Here is an 11,334-nt window from a genome sequence, read left to right as displayed (position 1 = left end):
CTTCTTGCAGCTGAACACCTCCTCTCCCACTTATGATCATGTGCAGTTTGATATTCGAAAATTTTCTTTCATGTTTTCTAGCAATTATTGATGGACATTCAGACCGTCTTGCAGCTGAACACCTCCGCTCCCACTTTTGATGGTGTATAGTCGGGCTTTCGAGCCTTTTCTTCCCCGGTTTTTACAAATTATGGTTGGACATTCAGACCTTCTTGCAGCCGAACACCTCCGCTCTCTCTTTTGATCATACATTGTCGGGCATTCGCACCTTTTCTTACCCGCTTTTTACAAACCATGGTCGGACATTCACACCTTCTTACAGCAGAACACCTCCGCTCCCTGTTTTGATTATGTATGGTTTGACATTCGCACCTTCTCTCACCCGCCTTTTACTATGGTCGGCCATTCACAGCTTCCTCTCCATCATACTTGTATGGTGGGATATTCACACCCACCTGCATCCGAAGACTTCCGCCCCCACTTTTGTTGATATTTAGTCGGTCATTCGCACCTTACCCGCTTTTGGCAAACTATGGCCTTCTTGCAGCCAAACACCTCTGATCTCGCTTTTGATGATGTAAGGTTGGGCATTCAGACCTTGCTTCACCTGCTTTTCACCAAATATCGTCGGACATTCACACCCACTTGCATCCGAAGACCTCCGCCCCAAATTTTGTTGATATTTAGTCGGACATTCGCACCTTACCCGCTTTTGGCAAACTATGGCCTTCTTGCAGCCAAACAACTCTGATCTTGCTTTTGATGATGTAAGGTTGGGCATTCAGACCTTGCTTCACCTGCTTTTCACCAAATATAGTCGGACATTCACACCTTCTTGCAGCCGAACACTTCCGCTCCACCTTTTAGTGTTCTGTCACACCTTTTTTTCACCGCATTTTATACATTATGGTTGGAAATTTTCAACCACTCTCATCCGAAGACCTCTCCTCCCGCTTTTGTTAATATATTTGAACTTTAGTCGGACATTCAAACCTTCTTGCAGCTGAACCACCTCCGCTCCCTGTTTTGATCATATATGGTCTGGCAATACTACCTTTTCTTACCCGTTTGTGAGTAATTATGGCTGGACATTCACACCTACTTGCAGCCGAACACAACCTCTCTCGCTTTTGATGATGTATGGACCGGCATTCTTACCTTTTCTAACACATTTTTCAGCAATTATGGTCGGAGATTCACACCTACTCACAGCCGAACAACTCCGCTCCCGCATTTGATGGTGTATAGTCGGGCATTCTCACCCTTTCTCATCAGCTTTTTGCAAATTATGATCTGACATTCACACCTACTTGCAGTCGAACAGCTCTGCTCCCGCTTTTGATTATGTTTGGTTGGATATTCGAACCTTTTCTTAACTACTTTCTACAAACTTTAGTTGGACGTTCACACCTTCTTGTAGCCGAACACATGCACTCCTGCTTTTGATGATGTATGGTTGGGCATTCGCACCTTTTTTTTACCCATTTTTCAGGTATTATGGGTGGACATTCACACCTTCTTGCAGCTGAACACCTCCTCTCCCACTTATGATCATGTGTGGTTTGATTTTCGAAAATTTTCTTTCATGTTTTCTAGCAATTATTGATGGACATTTAGACCTTCTTGCAGCTGAACACCACCTCTCCCGATTTTGATTATGTATGGACTGGCACTTTTACCTTTTCTAACACATTTTTCAGCAATTATGGTTGGAGATTCACACCTACTCACAGCCGAACAACTCCGCTACCGCATTTGATGGTGTATAGTCGGGCATTCTCACCCTATCTCATCAGCTTTTTGCAAATTATGATCTGACATTCACACCTACTTGCAGTCGAACAGCTCTGCTCCCGCTTTTGATTATGTATGGTTGGATATTCGAACCTTTTCTTAACTGCTTTTTACAAACTTTGGTTGGACGTTCACACCTTCTTGTAGCCGAACACATGCACTCCTGCTTTTGATGATGTATGGTTGGGCATTCGCACCTTTTTTTTACCCATTTTTCAGGTATTATGGGTGGACATTCACACCTTCTTGCAGCTGAACACCTTCTCTCTCACTTATGATCATGTGTGGATTGATTTTCGAAAATTTTCTTTCATGTTTTCTAGCAATTATTGATGGACATTTAGACCTTCTTGCAGCTGAACACCACCTCTCCCGATTTTGATTATGTATGGACCGGCATTTTTACCTTTTCTAACACATTTTTCAGCAATTATGTTTGGAGATTCACACCTACTCACAGCCGAACAACTCCGCTACCGCATTTGATGGTGTATAGTCGGGCATTCTCACCCTTTCTCATCAGCTTTTTGCAAATTTTGATCTGACATTCACACCTACTTCCAGTCGAACAGCTCTGCTCCCGCTTTTGATTATGTTTGGTTAGATATTCGAACCTTTTCTTAACTGCTTTTTACAAACTTTGGTCGGACGTTCACAATATCTTGCAGCCGAACACCTCCGCTTACGCTTTTGATGGTGTATATTCGGGCATACGAACCTTTTCTTACCCGCTTTTTACAAACCAAGGTCGGACTTTCACACCTTCTCTTAGCTGACCAACTCCGCTCCCTCTTTTGATTGTGTACAGTCGGGTAATTTAACCTTTTCTTACCCGCTTTTTACCATCTATGGTCGGACATTCACACCGTCTTACAGCGGAACACCTCCGCTCCCTCTTTTGATGATTTATGGTTAGGCATTCGCACCTTTTCTTACCCATTTTTCAGTAATTATGGGTAGACATTCACACCTTCTTGCAGCTGAACACCTCCTCTCCCGCTTAAGATCATGTGCAGTTTGATATTCGAAAATTTTCTTTCATGTTTTCTAGCAATTATTGATGGACATTCAGACCGTCTTGCAGCTGAACACCTCCGCTCCCGCTTTTGATGGTGTATAGTCGGGCTTTCGAGCCTTTTCTTCCCCGGTTTTTACAAATTATGGTTTGACATTCAGACCTTCTTGCAGCCGAAAACCTCCACTCCCTCTTTTGATCATACATTGTCGGGCATTCGCATCTTTTCTTACCCGCTTTTTACAAACCATGGTCGGACTTTCACACTTTTTAGTAGCCGAACAACTCCGCTCCCGCTATTGATTGTGTACAGTCGGGTATTTTAACCTTTTCTTACCCGCTTTTTACCAACTATAGTTGGACATTCACACCTTCTTACAGCAGAACACCTCCGCTCCCTGTTTTGATTATGTATGGTTTGACTTTCGCACCTTCTCTCACCCGCCTTTTACTATGGTCGGCCATTCACAGCTTCCTCTCCACCATACTTGTATGGTGGGATATTCACACCCACTTGCATCCGAAGACCTCCGCCCCCACTTTTGTTGATATTTAGTCGGTCATTCGCACCTTACCCGCTTTTGGCAAACTATGGCCTTCTTGCAGCCAAACACCTCTGATCTCGCTTTTGATGATGTAAGGTTGGGCATTCAGACCTTGCTTCACCTGCTTTTCACCAAATATAGTCGGACATTCACACCTTCTTGCAGCCGAACACTTCCGCTTTTAGTGTTCTATGAGGCATTCACATATTTTTTTTCACCGTATTTTATAGATTATGGTTGGAAATTCTCACCCACTCTCATCCGAAGACCTCTCCTCCCGCTTTTGTTAATATATAGTCGGGCATTCGAACCTTTTCTTACCCGCTTTTTACAAATTATGGTCGAACATTCACACCTACTTGCAGCTGAATACTTCCGCTCCACCTTTTAGGTATGTATGGTTTGCATTTGCACCTCTTTTTATACTGATTGCTGAAGATTAAGTTGTTCTTTCTCAAACTACAATTTTTTTTTAATTGTTGAAACTTGATTTGAAGTGGATAAATAAGGAGGACAAACAGTTTTAAGTCAGGCTGATAGAAGGAATTCATTTTATAGCAAAATCTGTATTTCGTCATATGTCGAGAGATGCTTATTGCTGAAGAAGTTCTTTCTCATCTTTCTCACAAAGCAGTCTTAACTTGGTTTGAGGTAATGAATTCGTTTTATAGGAGAATCCGAATTCGTGCATAACTCATAAAATAGAGCTTATTTTCGGATTCCTGAAGAATGAGTCTGGTTCTTTCTCATAATACAAAGTTTGTTGTTTATTGTTGAAACTTCATCAGAAGTGAAGAAATAAATGAATGCCTATCAACAAATGTGGGATCTAAACTCTAGTGCTTCCTCTAAAATAATTTCCTTTCTCAATTTAGAAATGTGTGTGTGTAAGTCACAACACCCGTGACACCAAAACGGCTTTCTTTTCTCTACACTCTGCACTATGAGCACACACACCAAATCAGAAAGGCTTTTTTCTCTCTTTTCTACATTATGGACTGTGGGGACACAAAAACGCTCTCTCTCTTTTTTTTTTTTTATCGTGTGCCAGGGCGTTGTCTCACGTATTAGATTATGCTTAAGATACGAATGGGTTTATCAGTCACATCAGAATCCATACATACTGATCCTCCCGTAATAAAATGGTCGGATCTTATCAAACACACTTTGTTTCTTGTGACAATCAAGTCAGCGAAACAGCGTATACACGTCAAGACACTGAATCAAGTTTGCCACAAGAACTCATAAGTTTGGCAGTATTGCTCTGCCGTCAGCAATCATACACCCATTTTATTTTCGTGAGACATCATCTACTGTTCTATCACTATGAATTAGTGATATATTATCAATAAGGATACTTCTACAACTACTATCAAAGTATGTTCAGACTTCTTATGTTGTCAGTTGCTATATATGAATAAGTGGGTAGCTACTGACAAGCATTAAGCATGTCACACAGCCCAAACATATAACATTTCAGGACATACCACACAGTTAACAACCACAGTGAAGCGTGTCAAAGCCCAAACATGTAACATTCAACAGGACACTTACACAACACATTCAAATCAAACAGGCAGACAACATACAAGAACATATACCCCAGCCGGCATTGCTCCCTGCCTATTTTCGTACAGCACACTATGTGTGCGCACACCTTTATTCACAAACTCTTCAACTTATACTCTTTTACCGAAGCTGCTACAGCTCGATTGGCCGAATACCCTTTGATCCTATTTCGGTGAATTTGACATCTGCCTTACATATAACAGATTAGCGGTTTAGCAGTTTTAATTTAGTTTGAGTGAAGGAATTCATTTTATAGCAAAATCCGAAATCGTGAAGAACTCATGAAAGTAAGCTTATTCTCAGATTCCTGAAACTTTAGATTTGCTCTTTCTTTTACTGCAAAGTACAACGTTGTTTTTTTTGTTTAAATCTTTCTAGACATGGTAAATATTAAGGGCAAAGCAGTTTTCACATAGTTTGAGTGAAGGAATTCATTTTATAGATAAAATCCCAAGAGTCTGCTGAGAAAAGAGAGTGAATGCGAAGTAGACTTTAACACGGCTATGGGAGCGAGCCGAGTGTGGGCTAACCGGGAGAATTGCTTGAAAGAAACGCGACACCGAATGAGCGGTCAGAACAAAGCCTCAATACGGGATTCTCGTGGTGTTTTTGTTGCTGCCTTGTCTTTTGCATAGAGTAAAAGACAAGGCAGCCATCGAATAGGGCCCGATTGTTCCTACTTGGTCAGCCGAGGAGCAAGGGGGGGGGGGGCAAGCGTCTCAACCAAGCAAAGCTCACCATGGGGAAGGTGGCTATACCAACTAGCCTGATGCCCTGCTCCCGCAGTGACGGATAATCGTACTCTGGTTTCTCTTCATAACATACAAGTCTTTCGCCTTTTACTAAAGACTTCCGTGGAGAGCAGCACTAATGAGTTGTTTCTATTATTGGCAGGCTTTACCTTTGCGGGTGAAGCCCTTTCTGTCTGTGCAAAAGAAATCTTGCTACTTTGCAGAGTGACTTCTCTGAGTAGAGTCGCCTTACTTGTTGCGACTGTGCCGATGTTCGAAGCTGGAGTGCAAAGTTGTTGCTTGAATGGTGCTTGCTGGAGCATGCGGGAGTGCAAAGTTATACCATTTAAAAGGGCTGAAGAGTGCTCAGTGCAGCGGGTGTGCGGAGGTGCAACGTGACACTCTGGCCACCTATGGCCATAAAAAGAACATTGCTACAAGTGCGCATTGTGCCAGCAAGGGCCCTCGGACCTGAAACAGTGGACAGTTATCGCTTCTCGGCCTTTTGGCTAAGATCAAGTGTAGTATCTGTTCTTATCAGTTTAATATGTCCTCTATACGAGGACAACATATTAAATGGATTTTTAAGAATAGGAGTTGAAAAAGAAGCTTGCTCCGTTCACTCCAAGCCTCGACCCGGTACTGCAGTGCCGCTGGGAACGGTGCGCTCTCCTCTGCTCTTGTGAAAAAGCAAACAGCGGTGCAGGATGGAAGTTTCAGGGAGCCCAAGATGAAACTTTCTTTTAATCTGCTGAGAAAAGAGAGTGAATGCGAAGTGGACTTTAACACGGCTCTGGGAGCGAGCCGAGTGCGGGCTAACCGGGAGAATTGCTTGAAAGAAACGCGACACCGAATGAGTGGTCAGAACAAAGCCTCAATACGGTGTTCCCGTGGTGTTTGTGGCTGCCTTGTCTTTTGCACAGCACAGAGTAAACAGAGGAACAATCGGGCCCTTTTCGATGGCTGCAACACCTGAAAGAGATATTGATGCGAGACCCGATCAAATGCTTTTTCAAAGTCTAAATTTAAGCTTGGTCTGGGTGAATTACCTCCTCTAAAACAGAGGACATCCGTGTCGCTAAAACCTTGCTAAAAAGTTTACAGTCAAAGTTTAAAAGTGTGATGGGCCTCCAATTCTTTAGGTCAGTCTTATCATTTTTTTTATAAAGTAGAGTCACTATTCCCACTCTAAAACTGTCAGGCAGTCGGTCGAGTTTTTCAAAATCTTTAAAAACATCTAAAATGTCTGATGATAAAAGGTCCCAATAGGTCAGATAGAATTCTGCAGGAAGCCCGTTTAAACCCGGAGCTCGACTTCTCTTAAAACCTGTTAGGCATTTTTTTAACTCTAAAGCAGTAAAATTCTGTGTCAAGTGTGCATTCTCTTTTACGGTTTTGTCAACGAATTTTAAGATTTCTGCCGATGTTTCCAAGTGCACTGGTTTCTCTTTGTACATGTTACTATAAAAGGTATGTACAGTTTCAATCATCTCTTGTGTGGATTTTGTTAAAAACCCATCTTCTCTTTTTAGATTTTGAATACACTCCTTTTTATTTATAACTTTCTTTCTTTTTCACCTTCCTCAATTTCCTGCTCCCTGCTTCTTACAAAAATTCCTTTACTCTTTATTTCTGCTGAAACTGACATTTCCTTTTTGACATCTTTGATTTCTTCTTTAAAGTCTATGCCACACTGATTTAGTTTAAAGTAGCGCTGTAAGCGTTTATGTAGTCCCATCATACATCTATTCTCTTTCCTTTTTTTACGTTTACCTTGCTGTTTAAAAAAAGTCTGGGTCGTTTCCTTCACCATTTCCCACCATTGTGCATGTGTTTCGTAGAGGTCTTGAAGGGTCTGCCACTCTTTATAACATTCCCTGTACTGACTGACTATGATTTCATCCTCCAACAGGGAACAGTTGAGTTTCCACAGACCACTTCCTACCGTCACACCAGAAGGGGGTGAAAGGGTGCAGGAGAGCATAAGGTGGTCTGAAAAGAAAACAGGGGTTAATCTAACATCAGAGGGTGGGCAATCTCTAGTAAAGAAATAATCAATGCGAGAGGCTCTGGTGCCATCATGACTAAACCAGGTGAAGCCCTCCTCTCTGGGATGCATGGTTTTAAAACAGTCAGTAAGCTTAAAATCCCTGCATATGCCCTGAAGTAAAATCGAAGTCTTATCCACTTTAAAATCTACCCCTGCTCTTTTTCTATCTTTCCTGCTCAAGATACAGTTAAAATCCCCTCCTACAACTAAAGGTACTTGCCCTAGCATGTAAAGCTGTATATCTTCTAAAAGGTCATACCTTTCATTTTTTCCATTGAAACCATAAATATTTAAGAGGTTAAAGTCTTGCCCCATAAAATTCAAGTGTGCTAAAAGTGCCCGTCCGTCTCTCACCACTGTGCTACCTTTCACCAGAACATGCGGATTTTTAATTAGAATGGCCACACCATCATTTTTATTTTGATTTGAGCCACTCCATATCGATAAATGGGGCCACATTTCCTCCCATTGTCTATGGTTTTTTAAAAAAGGTAGTCCACATTCTTGTATTAAAAACACATCTGATTTTATGGAGTCTAAGAAGGATAAAATACTCTGGGCTCTTGTCTTTGATTTCACACTTCTCACATTTAGTGTTGAGAAGGTGAGAACCATTAAAAGCATAAAGGAAAGTAGGTATGTCATTTTCGTTTTTCTAAGTTATCAAAACAAATTACACACAGGTTATTTCTTGGGAAACTAGCTCTTCCTTCATTTCTTTAGGTGAAAAGTGAGTAGGGTGATCTATATTTCCTTTTCGGACTCTCGGTGTTGGCCTCTGACGCAATGTTGCATTTAACTTTGAGTCCCTGGGGGTTGATTGCAGAGCTGAAGTTAAAACGGAGACCTCATTTGGTGAGTCGGAGGGGAAGACTCTAGGTTCTTCCACTGAAGAACTGTCTGAAAGGGACCTAACCCTTCCCCTCTTCTCTGATACCACTGGGGAATCAGAGGCTCAGATGCCGTCCTCTTCGGCTGTTGACCTTCGGGGAGGTGAGTATCTTCACTAGACTCACCTGTCTGCTCTTCCTCCTCATTTAGCGTAGCTCCACCCTCTGCCTGTGAATTCTCACAGACTTCAACACTGAGTGGTGAGGCCTCTACAGACCCCTCCCCTTTTTGCTCCTCACTTCCAATCCAAGCTTTTGGCGGGAAGTTTGAATTTATTGGGTCAACCTCTTCACTTTGTTCACCAACTGCCACCTTTGGTCCTTCTCTTTGTTGGCTTGACTGTGGCTTTACCGTCTTTAATTTGTTGGCAAAAGATTTAGGGCAATCTCTGAAGAGGTGATTTCATTCTCCACAGAGATTACATTTCCTGCCATTTGGACACTCTCCAAAAGTTTGCCCAATTTCTCTGCTCTTCCCACATAACACCTTGGTACAAGCCTCAACCAGGTGCCCATGCTCACCACACTTGCGGCAGAACTTGGGCTGCCCCTGGTAGTGGATGTAACCTCGGTTTTCAAGGTGGCCAGAGTGTCGCCCACCCGCTGCACTGAGCACTCTTCAGCCCTTTTAAATGGTATAACTTTGCACTCCCGCACGCTCCAGCAAGCACCATTCAAGCAACAACTTTGCACTCCAGCTTCGAACATCGGCACAGTCGCAACAAGTAAGGCGACTCTACTCAGAGAAGTCACTCTGCACAGTAAGAAGATTTCTTTTGCACAGACAGAAAGGGCTTCACCCGCAAAGGTAAAGCCTGCCAAAAATAGAAACAACTCATTAGTGCTGCTCTCCACAGAAATCTTTAGTAAAAGGCGAAAGACTTGTACGTTATGAAGAGAAACCAGAGTACGATTATCCGTCACTGCGGGAGCAGGGCATCAGGCTAGTTGGCATAGCCACCTTCCCCATGGTGAGCTTTGCTTGGTTGAGACGCTTGCTCCCCCCCCCCCTTGCTCCTCGGCTGACCAACTAGGAACAATCGGGCCCTATTTGATGGCTGCCTTGTCTTTTACTCTGTGCAAAAGACAAGGCAGCAACAAAAACACCACGAGAATCCCGTATTGAGGCTTTGTTCTGATCGCTCATTCGGTGTCGCGTTTCTTTCAAGCAATTCTCCCGGTTAGCCCACACTCGGCTCGCTCCCATAGCCGTGTTAAAGTCTACTTCGCATTCACACTCTTTTCTCAGCAGACTCTTGGGATTTTATCTATAAAATGAATTCCTTCACTCAAACTATGTGAAAACTGCTTTGTCCTTAATATTTACCATGTCTAGAAAGATTTAAACAAAAAAAACAACGTTGTACTTTGCAGTAAAAGAAAGAGCAAATCTAAAGTTTCAGGAATCCGAGAATAAGCTTACTTTCATGAGTTCTTCACGATTTCGGATTTTGCTATAAAATGAATTCCTTCACTCAAACTAAATTAAAACTGCTAAACCGCTAATCTGTTATATGTAAGGCAGATGTCAAATTCACCGAAATAGGATCAAAGGGTATTCGGCCAATCGAGCTGTAGCAGCTTCGGTAAAAGAGTATAAGTTGAAGAGTTTGTGAATAAAGGTGTGCGCACACATAGTGTGCTGTACGAAAATAGGCAGGGAGCAATGCCGGCTGGGGTATATGTTCTTGTATGTTGTCTGACTGTTTGATTTGAATGTGTTGTGTAAGTGTCCTGTTGAATGTTACATGTTTGGGCTTTGACACGCTTCACTGTGGTTGTTAACTGTGTGGTATGTCCTGAAATGTTATATGTTTGGGCTGTGTGACATGCTTAATGCTTGTCAGTAGCTACCCACTTATTCATATATAGCAACTGACAACATAAGAAGTCTGAACATACTTTGATAGTAGTTGTAGAAGTATCCTTATTGATAATAGATCACTAATTCATAGTGATAGAACAGTAGATGAACAGGTGCTTGCACATGTCTCACGAAAATAAAATGGGTGTATGGATTGCTGACGGCAGAGCAATACTGCCAAACTTATGAGTTCTTGTGGCAAACTTGATTCAGTGTCTTGACGTGTATACGCTGTTTCGCTGACTTGATTGTCACAAGAAACAAAGTGTGTTTGATAAGATCCGACCATTTTATTACGGGAGGATCAGTATGTATGGATTCTGATGTGACTGATAAACCCATTCGTATCTTAAGCATAATCTAATACGTGAGACAACGCCCTGGCACACGATAAAAAAAAAAAAAGAGAGAGAGCGGTTTTGTGTCCCCACAGTCCATAATGTAGAAAAGAGAGAAAAAAGCCTTTCTGATTTGGTGTGTGTGCTCATAGTGCAGAGTGTAGAGAAAAGAAAGCCGTTTTGGTGTCACGGGTGTTGTGACTTACACACACACATTTCTAAATTGAGAAAGGAAATTATTTTAGAGGAAGCACTAGAGTTTAGATCCCACATTTGTTGATAGGCATTCATTTATTTCTTCACTTCTGATGAAGTTTCAACAATAAACAACAAACTTTGTATTATGAGAAAGAACCAGACTCATTCTTCAGGAATCCGAAAATAAGCTCTATTTTATGAGTTATGCACGAATTCGGATTCTCCTATAAAACGAATTCATTAACTCAAACCAAGTTAAGACTGCTTTGTCCTTCATATTTATTCATGTCTAATCAAGTTTCAACGATAAACAACGTTGTACTTTGTAGAATGAGAAAGA

General features: G+C 42.0%; 3 non-coding genes across 3 annotated transcripts; 2 read left to right on the top strand and 1 right to left on the bottom strand.

Moving 5' to 3' along the window:
- Positions 1–5,721: 5,721 nt before the first annotated feature.
- On the top strand, positions 5,722–5,835 carry LOC140310568 (U5 spliceosomal RNA). The gene has a single exon (XR_011916625.1). It is a non-coding gene; the product is annotated as a U5 spliceosomal RNA (small nuclear RNA).
- Positions 5,836–6,143: 308 nt separating this feature from the next.
- LOC140310430 (U2 spliceosomal RNA) lies at positions 6,144–6,327 on the top strand. Its single transcript, XR_011916502.1, has one exon. It is a non-coding gene; the product is annotated as a U2 spliceosomal RNA (small nuclear RNA).
- Positions 6,328–9,391: 3,064 nt separating this feature from the next.
- On the bottom strand, positions 9,392–9,505 carry LOC140310658 (U5 spliceosomal RNA). Its single transcript, XR_011916708.1, has one exon. It is a non-coding gene; the product is annotated as a U5 spliceosomal RNA (small nuclear RNA).
- Positions 9,506–11,334: the final 1,829 nt, after the last annotated feature.

This window comes from Leuresthes tenuis, unplaced genomic scaffold, assembly GCF_036924035.1.
Source record: "Leuresthes tenuis unplaced genomic scaffold, fLeuTen1.0.hap1 SCAF_6, whole genome shotgun sequence".
Taxonomy (NCBI): Eukaryota; Metazoa; Chordata; class Actinopteri; order Atheriniformes; family Atherinopsidae; genus Leuresthes; species Leuresthes tenuis.
This window is presented reverse-complemented; position numbering and strand designations above follow the sequence as displayed.